The following is a 19,188-nucleotide window of genomic DNA, read 5'->3' on the forward strand; positions in this document are numbered from 1 at the left end:
TGTCATATGGAACAAACGCTACCGAAGGACTGTTTAGTGAATGTAGTTAGTTCTGCTCACTGTTTACTATTGATTAAATGTATTAACTGTCCCAGAAAAAAAAAAAAAGTACAGTTAGTAAATGCCTCCTGCATGCACAGTAACACCTTCCTGACTCATCTAGTACAAAATTCCACTGGAAAGGTAAAGAAATGGGTTTATACTGATGAAGGGTTTTCCAACTATGACAACTTTAAACCAAGATGAAGGTATGAGACTGGTAGGAATCATGGTATTCAGAGGATGTGACTGAGGGGACGGGTGTTTTTAAGATAACATGGACTCCTCTCTCTGGATTTCTGCTGTCAAACCACAATCCTTCATGCTTGGTAGGAGAAAGCGGGGTTAGCTCTGAACAGCAGTGGTTTAGAGAATATCTTCAAATGATGTTTATGGGTTTGAGGGCAGGGGCGTGTTAAGAACTTTCTGATGATGAGAACAGTTTAGATGTGGTCCATCATCAGAGACTGAAACAGCCCCCGATGCACTGCCCTGATGGGGGAGGAGTGGACCCTTCAAAAATGAAAGGCAAGACCCTCTCATGGTTTCTTTGCAAGGTGGATGAGGATCTTCACTTCTGGGCTATTCTGGGGGCAAACTATGGAGGTCTGTGTGCTGTTCTCATGAAGAACACCATGGGTGCAATGCATCTGTGTGTGCATTCATTCATTCATTCATTGAATATTCTTAAAACACCTACTAAGTGCCAGCAGCTAGAGACGGCCTAGATGACATCCCTGCTTTAAAGTTGGCGCAGCTTTAGTCGGGGCTTCCCATGTGGCACAGTGGTAAAGAATCTCCCTGCAATGTAGGAGGCCCGGGTTCAGTCCTGGGTCGGGAAGATCCGCTAGAGGAGGAAATGGCAACCCACTCCAGTATTCTTGCCTGGGAAATCCCATGGACAGAGGAGCCTGGTGGGTTACAGTCCATGGGGGTCACACAGTTGGACATGACTTAGCAACTGAACAACAGCAACACAGTGGCTTTACAATGTTGTGTTAGTGTCTGTGGTACAACAGAAATATAACAACACTGTAAATCAAGTATAACTAAGTTAAAAAAATAAATAAGTGAAGGAGTTATTATATTTCCATTGTGTGTCCCAACACACCAAGCAGCATCAGGGACACAACAGACCATCACATCAGAGTCCAAAGTGTCATTAGAAAGTAAGAAGCACTGTTATCATATGCCCAGGACCACTGCCCACTTCTGTCTTTTTGCTTGATAAGCCTTCTGTTGGCTAATCAGCCCTTCATCATCAGAACTTAGCCCCCTCGTACTCTATGGGGGCATTCCATCCATCCCAGATCATGCCAACCATGGAACACTGGGGTTGAGAGTGGAAGAAAATGCGAAGAAGAACAATTCATCAAGGAGATAATGACAAAACTTGTGATAAGGACTTAAGTAACAAGGCTGCTCTCCTGTGAATCCATCACAGAGGACCAAGGAGAAACATGACAAATCAGCAGATTATTATATATGGAGACATGAAATGCCTACCTTCGCTCTGAAAACATTTAGCTGGAAGAAGAAAAAAAAAACCTTGCGGAGGCTGGAGTGGGGTGAGTTGCTGATGGGTCTGGCATTGAGAGATCTGTATTAACTGGAGGGAGGTGGCTCCATCCCCAGGTTTGATTCAGCCCATTCTGGGGAGCAGCTGGGGGTCTTCTCTGAGGTCAGCATAGTTAAGCTAAAACATTCAACTGCTCATTATTTCCACAGATTATACCACTTTCCTCAGAGTATTTTAGAAACGAGACAACAGCCCCGTGTTGGGTGAGTTAGCCCAACCCTAAATTTTCGAGGATTTCATCCTTCATTCAGAGATCCTTCCTTCTCCTTAATTTCCTTCCCTCCCCAGAAAACCACGTGCTGTAGGTGACTCTGGTTCTGAATGTCACCTCGACACTGTTTCTCATGCTGAAAAGCGCATTCCTTGTTTTTCACACCTGTGATTTTATTTACATCAGAAGTTGGTTCTTCATTATTACTGAAGCACAAGCCACGGTCTTCTGCTGCCACTGGAATAGGCAAGATAGCGCCCAACCTCAGAGAACGCTCAGATGGGGCTCCAAGAGTCTGAACAGAAGCAAGCTCACAGTTTGAAGACTTTTAAGGAGGCAAGGGTTGGGGATGAGACTGTCCCTGCCCCTTCAGGGCTCTGACCAAAAGAAGTAGAAAGTTCTGGAAGTCCTATCTTCCTGGCTTTCTCTCACTTCTGTGGGAGGGGAGCAGGCACATGTATTCCTATTTGCAAGGCAAAGAACCTGCAGCTCAGACTTTCAGTGTCTTGCACAAGATCACAAAGGCAAACACAGGATGAAAATCTCATGAGCTCCATGAATGGAAGCTAGATCAGGTTGACTGGTCAGAGATGTTCAGATAGTAAAACCAAGACTTCTCTCCTGGGCTGGACACAGCAGGACACCACATCAAACACGGCATCTGCCCATGTGTGGATTTCATTTTTACTGGCCTGCTGCAGTTTCCTTTCACTCAACGTTTGTCTAAGAGTGTTTTGCTGACAGCTGCCTTTCCAGGGCTTGGGTTGAGGAACTGGATTAGGAACGTTCTGTGCTAAAGGTCAGACTCACAGTAATTAGTGCAACAGGCTTGAAGGGCGGCAGCAACCAGGATGGGGAGCTGCTGAGTCTCCGGAGTTCCTAAGACTCTGAATCTTTGTTTTGGAAAAGGTCCCAGCATAGACGGAAGCCCAGTGAATGTGTGTGTGTGTGTGTGTGTGTTGTTTGGGTCTACATGTTTTTTTTTGTTTTGTTTTGGGTTTTCTTTTTTGGCTGCACTGCATGTGGGATCTTTGTTCCCCAACCAGGGATGGAACTTATGCTCCCTGCACTGGAAGCATGAAGTCTTAACCACTGGGCTGCCAGAGAAGTCCCTGATCTATGTGTCTTTATCACACATAGATTCATGGGACCACCCCACAAAGGACATACAGGGTGGGATGAATTGAGGGAATAGCATTGGAACATATACATTACCACATGTAACATAGATAACCAGGTTGAGTTCGATGCGTGAAGCAGGGCACCCAAAGCCGGTGCTCCGTGACAGCCTAGAAGGAGAGGGTGGGGAGAGGTGTGCTGGATGGAGGGCACGCTTGTATACCTATGGCCGATTCATACTGCTTTATGGCAAAAACCAGCACAATATTGGAAAGTAATCATCCTCCAATTAAAATAAATAAATAAAAATTTTAAAAAGACACGCAGATTCATCCAAGCACACCTCTCTTTGGTCCAGGCTGTCCCCTCCACATACAGCATCATTTCTCACTCACTATTCCTTGGTTTGGCTATGTGCTCAGTTGCTCAGTTGTGTCTGACTCTTTTGCAACCCTATGGACTGTAGCCTGCCAGACTCCTGTGTCCATGGTATTCTCCAGGCAAGAATACTGGAGTGGGTCACCATTTTGTATTGGGGGGGACTTTCCCAACCCAGGGATCGAACCCGCATCTCTTGCGTCTGTTGCATTGGCAGGTACATTCTTTACCAATGTGCCATCTAGGAAGCCCTCGGTTTGGCCAACTCCTGCCCATTTATCAAGACTCAGGCGGCAGGTCATCTCCTTTAAAAATCTTTTTCCAATCCCCTGTCTACTTGTGGATAAGAGATCTGGTTTCCTTTACCTGGGACCCTGTGGCTTCCACTGCTTACCTGGCTAGAACTTTCCTTGTCTACTGTCATCTCTTCTCCTGGCCTTTGTGCTCTTAGAGGTTAAGGGGGTGTCCTTTCTACCTCCACATCACCAGCACTTAGCATACACACGGTAGGGGCTCAGTCACTGTTTGCTGAATGTAATCAAATTTAAAAAGGATAAATATCCCATGACTGAGGGCAAAAAATCATTCACAAGCAAAACTATTGTGTAATTGGGATTTAATATACTTAATTAATACTGATATACATGCATTGCTAAAACATTAATTTTTAATTAATTTGAGTTATTTTGTAAAAATTTATGTGCGAGTATGCACGGTGATGCTTTGCATACAAGTATGTCTCTTCTTTCAGAAGTATTAAGTGCTATGAAGATCTTTTCAATAATTTCACTGAGTTTCATTTTAGTGTTACACTTCTAGCCTCACCGTTTTGAAAAAGTCTTATTAAAAACCACATCTCTACACCTGTGTTTTCTATAAAATTGTTACTCACACTGCCTTCTACACAACTTAGCTGCATTATGCACTACATTTATTTGAGAATTTGACACTGAGAAATCATGTTCTCCTCCATGGAACTGGTAAGCTTCTATCTTTCCTATCTGTATATGTGTTAGTCATTCAGTCATGTCCGACTCTTTGCAATCCCATGGACTGTAGCCCGACAGGCTCCTCTGACCATGGGATTTTCCAGGCAAGAATACTGGAGTGGGTTGCCATTTCCTTCTCCAGGGGTCATTTACAATAAGTTGTTGCAAATCCTTTACAGAAGGAAAAGTGCCTCTACATACAACACAAACGTCACAGATTCTGTGCATCTTTTCTGACCTAACCCTCCCCAACTCGCATCAACAGGAGAAATGGACACCTCCATTCTCTTTGATCTGAGAACAGTTTTATCTGTTATTGTTTCTGTTGTGGCATAGATAATATCATATTGCAATTATGATGGTGGAGAATCACCCTAGACTCTGAGCTTCTTGAAAGTGAGTGATGGACCCCATTATCTTTGTGTTTCATGGGCATGGATGTAGGCACATGACACATACTTTTTTGAGCTTCCATTTCTCTATCTAAAAAATAGATGTAATGATAGCATCCTCTGTATAGGGTAGATGTGAGGATTAACAGAGATAAGCCAAGTAAGGCTGGCATACAGATAACCGCTGAATTAATGCTAGTGGAAATTTATTATTATTATTAGGGGGAGAAGTAGTAGGACCATAAGTTCTAATATGCCTAGTATTAGGAGTGCCTGCCTCAAGGTAAAGAATCTGCCTGCCAATGCATTAGACATGGGTTCAATCCCTGGATCAGGAAGATCCCCTGGATAAGGGAATGGCTATCTGCTCTAGTATTCTTGTTTGGAGAATCCCATGGACACAGAAGCCTGGTGGATTACAGTCTATGGGATCACAAAGAATCGAACACAACTGAGTGACTAACATTAATACATAGCTTGCTGCTGCTGCTAAGTCGCTTCAGTCGTGTCTGACTCTGTGCGACCCTATAGACGGCAGCCCACCAGGCTTCCCTGTCCCTGGGATTCTCCAGGCAAGAACACTGAAGTGGGTTGCCATTTCCTTCTCCAATGCATGAAAGTGAAAAGTGAAAGTGAAGTCACTCAGTCGTGTCTGACTCTTCGCGACCCCATGGACTGCAGCCTACCAGGCTCCTCCATCCATGGGATTTTCCAGGCAAGAGTACTGGAGTAGGGTTCCATTGCCTTCTCCGAGTACATAGCTTAAAGCTCAATAAATATTTGCAAAGTAGATGCTGGGTGAGGAATAGACACCAATATGCTATCCCTCTCCTGGTGAGGGTCACCATGCTGCCCGTTTCTGAGAAGGGGATGTGGAAACAGAGATAAAAAAAAAGATGGAGCAGAAACCAGGTGTGCAAGTTCCTGGCCTTCACTTTCAGCCAACATATGCAGCTTTGTCTGAGGGCTTGTGAATCTGCAGGAGAAAAGAAAACCTTCAAATCCCAGGCTGTCGTCCTTCGAGGCTCCAAAAGACGAGGCTTCTCAGGCCGGATCAAGTGCGTGTGTCAGAACTGTCAAATGCAGCCTACACTCAAAGACCCAAGACTGAAGAGAGAGCACCGCAGACCTCAGCGTAATCGCAGGCGCTTCAACTTCAACCCAACTTTCATCTGGGTCTTAGCTTTCTCTTTCTACTAAGAAGCACTTAGATGGACAGGATTTAGCCTGACCTCCTTCCCCTTCCCTGCCTGAGGTGCTAACGAGCTCAGCTAAAAGGAAGATGGCCGATGGCAAGTGAGGCATCATTAGTCTGGATGCTCACTGGTGCCTGGGACCCCTGGGCTAAGGGCTCCAAGGCTCCCCATCTCCAAAGCTCCCTCCCAGCACGTTCATATGTGGGGAGAACGCTGTCTGTAGGATATCCCTTTCAGAGGTGAACTTCTATCGCTGGACTCTACTAGCAAAGGCGACTAGTACTGAGCCTTTAGCAGGGGATTCCCTGGTAACTCGGACGGTTAAAGAATCTGCCAGCAATGCAGGAGATCCGGGTTCCATCCCTGGGTTGGGAGGATCCTCCTAGAGAAGGGAATGGCAACCCACTCCAGTATTCTTGCCTGGAGAATCCCATGGACAGAGGAGCTGTCCGGCTACAGTCCATGGGGTTGCAAGGAGTCGGACACGACTAAGCGAGTAATACTTAACACTCTTCAGCATATGTCAGGCACTGCACTAAGTATTTTAAGTGTGTTATTTATCTTGGCAACAGCCTTCTGAAGGAGTTACTATTATTGGTCCCACTGGAAGGTGAGGGAACCGAGGCTTCAAGAGGTTAAGTACTTTGTCCAAGGTCACACAGCTGGGGAAGGCTGAGCTGGGACTAGGGCTCAGGTCCCCCTGGATCCACAGACTCTGCTCTTCATGGCACAGGTTTCTCTCTGCTACTCTCTCAAGAGCAGGGCTGTGACAGAACGACAAGAAGGATAGGTAGGCTTATGAGCCGGGGGCGGGGGGAAGATGGGGATGCACGGAAGAAGAAAAGGCCGGAAGCTTGGGAGGCTCTGCTGATGGGCGGATCCGAGTGGATCAGCTTCAGACTGACCCCTGCTGGAAAGTTCCACCTCCCTGACTGACCAGTGGTCACATACCACCCCTGTGACTTCGAGTCTGAAGCTCCATTTCTTTAGCTACAAGATCAGGACGACAGCAACACTGAGACATAACAGCATGCCAAGCTTCGGATGCCAGCATGTTGATGAGCAACCCCAAAGCATGGTACTGGGGTTGTGAAGGTGATGATGGCCATGAAGAAGGCACGGTATGACCAAAAAGGGGACGGGGGAGGAAGGAGGGCCTTCCTACAGGAGGTGGACCAGTGACAGATTTTCCGTTTAGCTTTGCCCCCTGTCTGTGCTGAGGACTTGCTCTGGGCATGCACTTGTTAGGAACAGAAAGCCTGCAGCATTCTCTCATTTAGCAAGGGCGAGATGTCCACAGAGCAGCTCTCTGCTCACAGAAGGCTCTCTTCGACGTTTCTAATACATGGGCCCCAGCGCTGAGTCATTGGCGTTCATCCTGGGAGCAGACACGGGTCACTGTCCGCCCAAAAGAAGTTAGTGTGAAGAAGTGGCAGGACTCAGAATATATGTCAACTTAGTGTAGGTGAAAATGTCTAACACTAAGACTCGTGGGCTTCCCAGGTGGTAAAGAACCCGCCTGCCAATGCAGGAGACTCGGATTTGATCCCTGGGTCAGGAAGCTCTCCTGGAGGAGGAAATGGCAACCCACCCCAGTACACTTACCTGGGAAATCCCATGGACAGAGGAGCCTGGTGGGCTACAGTCCACTGGGTTGCAAAAGAGTCAGACACGACTGAGTGACTGAACAACAACAATGAGACTCACAGTGGGGATGAAAGTATTTTGGGTTTGAATCTTGACTCTCTGATGCTGTTTTTGTCTCCACTCCCCACCATATACATAACACCATGGGGCACATTTTGGACAGCAACTCGAGTCTTTTTTCCCTCAAATAAGAAGTGACTCTTAGAAAATCTTTGATGCCTTTCCCCACGAGAATCTCACCAAGCTTAAGCTCTGGGATGTCTGCCGATAGTGTTTCACTCCTGTGGTTTAGATGTCTTCACACCTTTCTTACTCAAAAGAATTCAGACATGTTCCTGTCCCTGATGGGTTCTTTTTTTTTTTTAAGGTGAGTCTTTTTTTTTTTTTTTTTAAGAAAATTGAATTTCTCATCCGAGTGAAAGATTATCACATATCTATCCCTATAGACATCTTTTTTCAACCCTTCCCCATGGGAGTAGTTTGAAATCTTCACTCTTTGCTCTCCTGAATTTACCTTGTGTGCTAAATCTCTTCAGTCATGTCTGACTCTTTGCAACCCTATGGACCGTAGCCTACCAGGCTCTTCTGTCCATGGGATTCTCCAGACAAGAATACTGGAGTGGGTTGCCATGCCCTCCTCCAGGGGATCTTCCCGACCCAGGGATCAAACCCGTGTCTCTTATGTCTCCTGCATTGCCAGGTGGGTCTTTACCACTAGTGCCACGGTGGCTATTTCAGGGAAGGCGGCCTTGGGGACACACTCGCTGTGCCTCCAGCCTGGCTTCCTGATAGCAGAGGGACTGGGAAGGGTCCGAGATGTGTGTGGAGTGGGTTTCCTGAGGGGGGAAGCTCCTTTGTTCACTGAAGGGCCTGAAGGTTTGTGGGAAGATGGCGGTGAGGGATTCAGCTTCTCCTCTGCTCCTTCCCCTTTTCTCATTTACTGTTGTCCTCCCCTTTATCAAGTAGTTCCCTCTTCTTCCTGCCTCCTGATTGGTCCTTTCTCCCTGGACCCAGGCTGTTTTTATCCCACCCCCACCAATTTTCCATTTCTCCATGGAATAAGGCGAGCATGTTTGAGGGTGTCTGGGGTAGGAAGGACCAAACCCCAGACTCTGGTCATTAGCTACACTGGGTACTAGACACAGATCAGGAATAGTAAAGGCAGCTGCAGTAAGAACGCAAAAGAACCTCCATTTGTTAAAGGGCTACTATTACATTTTGACTTCCCAGGGCTTCCCAGCTGACTCAGTGGTAAAGAAACCTCCTGCCAATGCAGGAAACTCAGGTTCGATCCCTGGAGGAAAAAATGGCAAGCCACTCCAGTATTCTTGCTTGGGAAATCTCAGGGACAGAGGAGGCTTGCAGGCTACAGTCCATGGGGTCACAAAGAGTTGGACACAACTGAGTCACTGAGTATGCATGCACTATATTTTAGGACTTCCCAGATGGCCCTAGTGGTAAAGAACCCGTCTGCCAGTGCAGGAGACTTTAAGAGACATAGGTTCGATCCCTGGGTCAGGAAGATCCTCTGAAGAGGGACATGGCTACCCGTGCCAGTATTCTCGCCTGGAGGATCCCATGGACAGAGGAGGCTGGTGGACTATAGTCCATGGGGTCACAGAGAGTCAGACACGACTGAAGTGACCTAGCACTCACGCCATATATTTCAGGCACTTGCTCTACATTATCCCTGATTCTTACAGCCAGTAGAGATGTGCAAACTGATGCTTATTCAAACCCACAGAGAGGTAAATACTATAGCAAAATTTAAATAAATAGCCCCAAGGCTACTTAGATCCAATTCCAAAGTCTCCTTGCTACCATGCTTCTCTGCTTCTTCATTTGCTTCTGGAGTCAAGTTCAGTTCTGACAGGAGTGCACGGAGAGTAAGGAGGAAGGAGAAGGCGGGAATCAAGGACTAGTAGGTTCTCCTGTTACAAACTGGATTTGCCCTCATCCTTCTTCCACATCCCCTCTCTCCTGAAAGAAACCCACAAAAGTCCCTGGATGGCGGGAATTGTTGGCTAGCATTTGGTGCAGATGATGAATTAGTGAATTTTTGCTTTGGACTGCCACCAGTCTCCTATTGCTACACCTCCTTCTCCTTTCTGTGGCTCCTAAAGAAGAGAAGCTTCTTATAGGGCAGATTCCCAGTCTTGCTTCTTCTTGCTTCCTGGGGACCTGGTAGAGTGCGCAGCATTGAGAAAGTACTAGATGGATATGGAATGAATGGATGAATGAATGAATTCTCCATGCCAGCAAACTCAGGACCCATAGGCTGCCTCCTGCTTACTTGGGATGCACCTCACTATGCCCCACCTGGGTTATCTTCCCCTTTCCTTCATCAAAGTACAAAGAGGGTTGATCTCTGTAGGTTCTGAATCATAAAAAAGGATGAATCTCCTCTCTTCTCCGTGAAGGATCAGAAAGCATGACTGTCAAACCATAAATCCCTCTCTCCTCAAAGTGCTGAAAAACTTCAGGCCAAAACAGAGATAGAAGGAGACAGAGTTGCCTTCTGATGATTCAGGAAGCAGGTGTGTGATTACTCAGAATGAAGGGAAGATGACAGTGGAAGAGAAACTAATGTTTCTTCTTCTTTTTTTTAATGTGGACCATTTAAAAAGTCTTTATTGAATTTGTTACAATGTTGCTTCTGTTCATGTTTTGATTTTTTGGCCACCAGACATGGGGGATCTTAGCTCCCTGACAAGGGATTGAACTCACTATCCCTGCATTGAAAGGCAGAGTTTTAACCACTGGACTGCCAGGGAAGTTCTCCTACTGTTTCTCAAGTGTTCCTAAGTGTCCAGTAACCTCCCAGGCGCATTATTTATGTGTGGTCCCGTCTTACAGATGACATTAGGATTAGTTGGCCCTTTTACTTGAGCAGTGGCATCACCTGCTTAAGTTACACAATCTTGTAAGGTGTGGTTCCAGGATTCACCTCGAATACACAGGACTCCAGTCCACACAGTCTTATTTTTCAAGAATCTAGTAAGAGGCCTCTAGTTTTTGAAGTTCCTACTCACGAAGTATGTCTCTCTCCACTGCTATATACTGGGACTTTAATCGAGGGGCAGGAATGGTTGGTTAGGTCAGTCATATTTCAACTCAATGTAGCAATGAAGAACAGAAGCAGTTCTTCAAATGCTGTCCAAGGGGGACACTGAAAACACATGTTAGGTCAGGGAAGAGCTGTTCTGTATTTGTTCTTCACTTAAAGTACCTAAATCTCCCTTGGAAGATGGTGTGCCACACGCAGGGAACAGGTGCTCTTGGGCTTCTGCAGGGTGGATACAAACTCATGTGATGGAAATTTGAAGATGAAATTGCTAGGGGAAAAAATGTCTTGGATTTGAGGACAAAGAAGTAAAATTCAGAGCTGAGGATGTCCATGTCATCACTCCCTCAGGAAAGAGGGCTTTTTTCCTTAGACCAAGGGGAAAGACTAGCTCTTGTATGTCGTTGAAAATGATCCTTCTTTGACTCAGTTGACACACTGAGATCTTTGAACCAAGTCTGAGGCAGCCATAGGACCCTGTGTGGTGGGATGTTTGGGGGGTGGGATGGGTATGGACCAATTGGACAGAGACGTAAGGGAGAGTGCATCTCTGCTATTGCCTATATGGAGGATGCTGCCCCCTCCCAAGGGAACTGCATCCATCCAGGAGTCGTGCGTGGATGAGCCTGTGAAATTCCTCAGTGGTACCCAAGACAGTGGAGAGGAGGCACATGGCTGGAAGGAATCAAGCTGCCAGGCTGACAATGGGAGAGACGAGTTCCGAGTGCAAGAACGTGCGGGTGGCTGATGCTTGGTTCGCACGTTAATCTGTGCTTCCGCCCCTCCCCAGACCATCTCCGATTTTGACATCGCAATCCTGTGCGAACCAGCCCCCAGCCCAGCCGAAGGGAGACTTGTTCAGCAAACGCCAGCCCCAGCCACCTAGGCCCCTCGGTGACAAGCCGGTGACAAGCTGTGTTGTGAAGATATGGCTCCCTTCATCCTCTCTCGAAAGCCTCTTGCCGCTCTGTGTGCGTCGCAACAGGCTCAGGCAGTGGTAACAGCCTCCCGCTCTGTTCCTGCTCTTGGCTGCGTTCAGAGTGAACGTGGCGGCCGGGTTCACAGCCTGCCTTGGAGCAATGCTGTCAGTCACTCTGGTTATTCTACCGAGGTGTGTCCAGAAATAGAAGCCGGTCTCTATGCAGGCAATATGGAGCGCAGGTAACCGAGGCGAGGGTGTGTACCGTGGACACCCCGCTGCAGGCCCTAAGACAGCTCTGAGCCCCTCTTCAGGCAGCCTCACACCCCCAACTCTATTCCTTCATCTTCTGTGTGACACCTCGGCCAGGAGACTGCATCCCACCTGCTCCAAGCCACAGGGCCTCAAACAACACAAGTTTATTTTTTGTTGGTGCCAGGTGCCCACCAGGGGCTGCTGCTGGGGTGGATGAGAAGGTCCATTCATCAGAGTCACTCAGGGAATCAAACTTGACTGATAGTAGAGGGTAAAGAGGCCTCTGTAGGGTCCTGAAATTAAAAGCTTGGGCCTGGAGGGAGGAGACACATGTATGCCTATGGCCGATTCATGTTGACATATGGCAAAAACCATCCCAATATTGTAAGACTTTTTACTCCTACTCACAATACATGGCCAGAAGTGGCCTCCTGCCCACCCCCCACCCACCCACATCACACGAAGGCCAGAAAGTGCTGTGTCCTCTTAGTGGGCAGAATGGAAAATATTGGACAGATCGCACTAATGACAGAGCTAAGTGGAAAGAATGTGCCTTTTTTTAAAAAAATTTATTTATTTTAATTGGAGGATAATTACTTTACAATATTGTGATGGTTTACTCTGTGTAAGAGAGGGGTTCCCTGGTAGCTCAGCTGGTAAAGAATCTGCCTGCAATGCAGGAGACCCTGGTTCGATTCCTGGGTCAGGAAGATCCCCTGGAGAAGGGATAGGCTACCCACTCCAGTATTCTTGGGCTTTCCTGGTGGCTCAGATGGTAAATAAACCATCTGCAATACAGGAGACCTGGGTTCAATCCCTGGGTTGGAAAGATCCCCTAGAGAAGTGAAAGGCTACCCACTCCAGTATTCTTGCATAGAGAATTCCATGGACAGAGAAGCCTGGTGGGTTACAGTCCATGGCCTTGCAAAGAGTCGGACACGACTGAGCAACTTTCACTTCAGTTACCTTGTGTAAACATAACTGTTTTTTTGTTTAAATTATTAAGATTTATCTATTTTGATGTATTAAGTTGTGAGAGTGATCCAAAAATAAACGTATTCTTTTCTTGCAGTGCTATGAAGACAAATGGTTTTCAGAATCTCCCTTTCTATTTCTGATGGCATGTGCTGTCTTCTAAAAATCTACGTAACCCATTCTTCAACCACTTATGTTTCATTTTTACTATTGGACAATATTGCATGGCCTGTAATGTTCATCATTCTTGCCTGTAGTTCTAATTAGAATTTATTTGAATGATCCTAAAACTACATATTTCAAGCAAATAAGTCTCTGATCATGAATATTGGAATTTGGAAGCCAAAGATGTGCTTATCTCTGCATGGCTCCTTTTTACAATTAGAATGCTCCTTACTTTTAAGATTTCCCTCTCACCTTCCATCTTCCATATGAAAAGAGACTGTCTACTCCGTGAAGCTGTTTTCAAGCTTCTAACTTATTTCTTAAAAAAAAAAAAAGGTACGAGGAAATTCCCTGGCGATCCAGTGGTTAGGACTCGTCACTCTCACTGCATGGGTTCAATCCCTGGTTGGGGAAGGAAAATTCCACAAGACTCGTTGCAGAGAAAAAAAAATAGAATGAGACCATGGAGCGTGAGAGGTGGGGTCTGGGGACTCTGCTCCACTCTGCTCAGTTGTGCTGTAAACCCAAAGCGACCCCCCAAATTAAAATCTATTTGAAACATTAAAAAAAAGAGAGGCTGAAATTTCTCAGACTGTCCTTACTGGGAAATCACTCCTACATTTTGCTGGTTATTAAGCAATTTGGGCTGAATTTCCTGTCACTTGAAGCTAAGGGAGTTTTAAGTAATACAGTTGCATTAGTGAAAGCCACTTTTATATCCAAGAGCATGGCATCTGAAAACTTGAAGGGAGTGGAGCAAAGGAGTGCTGGAAACGGAAAGGATCTTGTTGAATAACCAGTTCCAACTGCGATTCATTCAAAGATGGGGAGACCGAGATTCAGAGAGGGGACGTCTGTGCATGTGCTCGGCAGCAGGAGTGGGAACGTGACCTGGACTTGACATCCACTTCTGTCTCTCTCGCTTCTTCCCACTTAGATTGGGACAGACTCTCTTCTTCTACAATAGTGAATGTCCTCTCTGGTTTGTTCTTCCATTCTTCCTCTTCGTCCTCGTTGACGTAGATTTATTTCTTAAAAAAAAATTCTATTTTGAAAATATTGCAAGCACACAAAAAATACAGAAGTAAAATAGACACTATGACCCTCCATCTAGTTTGAATCAATGTTTTCCAGTTTTCCTGCAGATTTTTCTTTTATTACAAAAAAAATCTAAGACATTTCTGTTATAGCTGAAGTCCGACTGCCTTCTCCATGCCTTCTGCATCCTGTCTAGCCTACCAGGCAGGAACTGCTATCTTACATGTGGTTGTATGTTTCTCAATATTACTTTGCACTTTAAATAAAAAACATGGATACTTCAAGGCTGGCTTTTATAATTTTATGTCAATCATAATGTACATATCCTATTGGAGCTTGCTTTTCTCACTCACTATTGTGTTTTGAGATTTATGTTGATAGAGGTAGATTTCTTAACCTTGAATTCTGCAAAAATGTGTTTATTTTGTCTCACTTCCTGAATGATAGTTTAGCTGGTTACATATGACCTACATACAACCCTTCAAGTTGTGAACTTTCAAAGATATGAACATATTATAAACCTATTACGGTGTAGTACTATACAGCTGATTGTGTTAGTTGGGTACCTAGCCTATGTTGGCCTTATAAACAAACTGAAATTATGAACAAGCTCTCAGAACACAGTTTGTTCCAATGTAGGGGACTTAGTTGTACAGCCCCTTAGTTCAGTTCAGTTCAGTTCAGTCGCTCAGTCGTGTCTGACTCTTCGTGACCCCATGAATCACAGCACACCAGGCCTCCCTGTCCATCATCAACTCCTGGAGTCTACCCAAACCCATGTCCATAGAGTTGGTGATGCCATACAACCATCTCATCCTCTGTCGTCCCCCTTCTCCTCCTGCCCCCAATCATTCCCAGCATTAGGGTCTTTTCCAATAAGTCAACTCTTCACATGAGGTGGCCAAAGTATTGGAGTTTCAGCTTCCCCTTAAGTTGATGGTAATTTTGCTTCATCACAGAATTATTTGGCACAAGTGTGTATATTGAGAAGTCTTCTGCCAGTTCAAATTTGTCCCTGAGTAAAGAATCTGTCATTAATTTCTATCTGCTTTATAATGTTACTCGTGATTTTGGGGTTTTGATTATTTCACCTGCTGAAGGTCACTGTGTTTCTTGAAATCATGGATTCAGGTCATTCACTAATGCTCGAAAAACACTTTACCATTATTTATCCAAATACTGTTTCTCCCATATTTTCTCTTTTCTCCCATAATTATCTTTTCCTTTGGAATATACATTAGATACAGGTGGGATTTTAAGCTATTTAACCTAATTTTTTCTTTTTATATTTTCTCTCTGTATAATTTTGTATAATTCTGTATAATTTCCTCAGAATTATTTCTAATGTACTAATTCCCTCTTTGGTGGTGTTTAATCTATTATTTAGTCTCTCTACTCAGCTTTAAATTTTAGTTTCTGCTTTTCTCCATGTCTAAAAGTTGTATGTGGTTCTTTTTCAAAGTTTCCTGTTCTTTTTCATATGATCTTCATCTTCTATTTGTGGGACAAATCCTTTTCTTTATATTTTCAGTAATTTTAAGTACACTTTTAATATTCTTTTTCCAATTGCTCTGTTCAAGTTCAGAAAGTCTAGTTATCAGATAGTTGGTGTGGCCGTATGGTGAAATGGTCTTCTGTAAGATGTTCTTTTTACTTTCAGAAATCCTGCAATATGCCTTTCCACTCTATTTCTGTTTGTGCTTCTACTGAGCACCCTAGGAGTAGCACTATCTCAGGATCAATTTTTATGCTTTATGATATATTTCACCTTGATGGTTTTCTGTACCTTTTCAGCAACATAAAATCAGACCTTACACATCTAAGAAATACAGTCCTGGTTTTTATTTTTCAAAAGAATTTTTTTTTTTTTTTTTGCCAAATGCAGGCAGAGAGAGAAGAGCTTCTTTCTTGCTGCCTCATGCTGATGAGAACATGTTTTCTAGTTTTTCGAGGGATGGGGTCCTTTGAGAGTCATGAGTCTATGCTTCTCACTTTGCTCAGGCCTGAGGTTTTGTGTCCTTTCTCCCATAGGTTACTGGTATCAAAACCCATTCTTTCCCAACTTCTAAGACTAGCAAGAAAACCAGTCTCTACATTGACTAATCTTGTCTTAATTTCCTTGTTTTTTCTGGGACTAAGTATTTTCCCCTTCTTTCAAGTTCAGCCGTGAATTTTAATTCATTTGTGTTCTATCCAGTGTGGCAAAAGGATTTTCAAGCTGACTTAGTGTATGTAACCCAGTTGATTTACCTCTCCAGACACCCTTGGCTGTGTTTTCCTGTTGATGGTGAAGCCTCCTGGCCCAAATGCCTTCTTGTAGACGCAGAGGGACTGTTTAACCTCTGTGCCTCTTTCATCGCATTCCACTCACTTGGCTGACTGGGGTCTCCTTAGTGACTGCTTCCAGGTCCCCCATGCCAGTCGCATGCATGCCTATTGCTTCTCACTTCTGGGCTCTCCTGTGGCTACTGAGGCATGAGACAGCCTGGCCCTTTGCGACACATGTGATGTCTTGCCCAGAGGATGCAGGTGGAGGGATGGGAGGACCACTGGCTCACTTTGATCACGGACTCAGCCTGAGGACTGTGGCTTGTGCCATGGACGCTGCCTTCCTGGGTCCCAGGGTCCCAGCCACTCCTAGGTGGCTACTCAAGGGCCTTGGATGTAAACCCAGAAGTACAGGAGACTCCATGTCACACGGGACAACTTTCACCAAAGAGAGACAAGAAAAAGCATAAAAATTCTCTTCCCTTCCACCCTAAGGTAGACTATTAAAGCGTGCAGTGTTGGGGAGGGGTAAACAAGGAGTTTGGGATTAGCAGATACAAACTGCTATGTATAAAATAAATAAACAACGAGGTCCTACTGTAGACATTGGGTTGGCCCAAAAGTTCATTTGGGTTCTTCTGTAATATATATATTATAGAGCATAAGGAACTATATTCAAATCTTGCCATAAAAAATAATGGAAAATAATCTAAAAAAGAATATATATATGTATATATATATAAATGAATCACTTTGCTGTACACCAGAAATGAACAGAACATTGTAAGTCAACTATGTTTCAATTAACAAACAAACAAAAATAAAGCAAAAAGAAAAAAACAAAACCATGCCATGGTTTCAGGTGACCTCTCTGAACACATCCTAAGAAACTGAGCAATCAACTAATCTTCTTGTAAAATCCACAACACAATCCCTTAAATTGGCCTTCCTATCTTTCCTGACTCACTCCTGTTTTTTCCTGCACTCTCTTGTCTGCCCCCTGGGGTTGTACTTCCCCACATACTAATACCTAACAACCTGCTCCAAGCTCCACTTTCTAGAGAATTCAGTCTAAGATACTTATTTGCCATCCTATAGGAATCTGCAAGTGGTAAAGAACCTGTCTGTCAATGCAGAGGATGCAGGAGATGCGGGTTCAATTCCCGGGTTGGGAAGATCTCCTGGAGGAGGGCATGGCAACCCACTCCAGTATTCTTGCCTGGAGAATCCCATGGAAAGAGAAACCTGGTGGACTACAGTCCATGGGGTTGCAAAGAATTGGACACGACTAAAGTGACACACACACACATTCAGGAATCTGCAGCCCCTCTATTTCTTATCCAGCAACAACTACGGGAAGGCAGAAAGCCTCTTGAGAAAGAGGAACATTCCTTCCACTGTTTATTTACTGGTTTATGGATATCAGCCTTGAACTGACTCTCAGAGCACCCACTCTTTCTACCTCTCGGTGCTGGACACAGGCAAAGTGGAGACAGTGTATGGAAATGGCTTGTTATGGGCTATAAGTCCTTGACTCGTGTGACCTCTGTTTTGATTTATAGATTGAAGTGGAACAGTGGACATTGATGGAACCTGAGAAGTCCCCCTGGTGCTGTTATTCCCTCTTCCTTTTGGTTGAGCGAATTATCTTTTCCAGCCTTGCCTCTCTGCTGAATCTGCAGGATCCTTCTGATAGTAATCTTCATTTTAAATTTCAGGCTCTCTAAAGTTTCATCATGAAAACAATGTTCTCAACATAGTGCTTTATCACCAGGGGAATGCTGCATGGAAACATTTCATCATAAAATCTCAAAATAGGAGAGCTGGAGACACCTCACCGCAGTGCATGATTGGTGGGAGAGATTCAATATTTGTTCAAAGACTGAACACGTCTATAGGAGGAAACAAGATGGTGGAAAGGTCTAGGAGGCTGGAAATGACAAGAGGTGGGATTTAGTCCAATTGTTTGCGGCCCTAGGGTAGGTCATTTAATCCAAAGGGGCCTCAGAGTGACTTCTGAACACCTTTCCTATGTGGGGAGAAACTCCAGGAGAGGTAAGAGACAGAATCTTGCCTCCTAGTATAGAAGACAACTATAGAAGGGTTTCCATCTCTCAGCATCTTGGCAGTCGGAGTGCAAGCAGTGATCTGAACTTGGCCAATCAACTGGTCCACCCACGTCTAGAGCAGATGATGCTATAAGGCAAGTGACTACTTAGAATTCATTTGCGTGGTGGCCGTGTCAACTTCTTTGGTGGTAGCAGCAGAGGGACCAACTGTGGAAACAGCCTGACTACACTCTCCTAGGGTCCTGTTAGAGCTGCAGCTCTGTCTCCTGGCCTCTCACTGATTCCTGGATCCTGTATGAGCCTGCATCTTCAGCTTTGCTATCGAGTCTGTGAATTACGTGATGGTACTCCAATGTATTCCTTTCCTGCTTAACTTATAGACTTGGTTTCCATTGCTTACCACCAAAACCCTACACGTGGACATCCGACAACTTCTGTGTGGTGCTTTGGGCTTTGCAAAGCACTTTTATACACATTGTCTTATTTCACCCTCAAAATGCCCACATGGGAATTTATTATGTGCATTCCATGTGCGTGAACAGATGGACATCACAAGGGTTAGTGGTTTGCTGAAACTGACACAGTTGGGGACTTCCCTGGAGGTCCAGTGGTTAAGAATCCGCCTGCCAATGCAGGGGGCATGGGTTCAGTCCCTGGTCCGGGAAGATCCCACATGCCACAGAGCAACGAAGCCCGTGTACCACAACTTCTAAAGCCCGTGTGCCCTTGAGCCCTTGAGACACAACAAGAGAAGCCTCTGCAATGAGAGGCTCTTGCACTGCAACTAGAGAGTAACCCCCACTCGTCTCAACTAGAGAAAAAGCCCATGCACAGCAACAAAAACCTGGCACAGTCAAAAATAAATCCATAAATAATAATTCTGTT

General features: G+C 45.0%; 1 protein-coding gene across 3 annotated transcripts in view; it reads right to left on the minus strand.

The window, feature by feature from the left end:
- SHISA6 (shisa family member 6) overlaps positions 1 to 19,188 on the minus strand; it is a 256,966-nt gene that overhangs the window by 77,203 nt on the left and 160,575 nt on the right. The window lies entirely within an intron of this gene.

Source organism: Bubalus kerabau, chromosome 4 (genome assembly GCF_029407905.1).
Source record: "Bubalus kerabau isolate K-KA32 ecotype Philippines breed swamp buffalo chromosome 4, PCC_UOA_SB_1v2, whole genome shotgun sequence".
Classification (NCBI taxonomy): domain Eukaryota; kingdom Metazoa; phylum Chordata; class Mammalia; order Artiodactyla; family Bovidae; genus Bubalus; species Bubalus kerabau.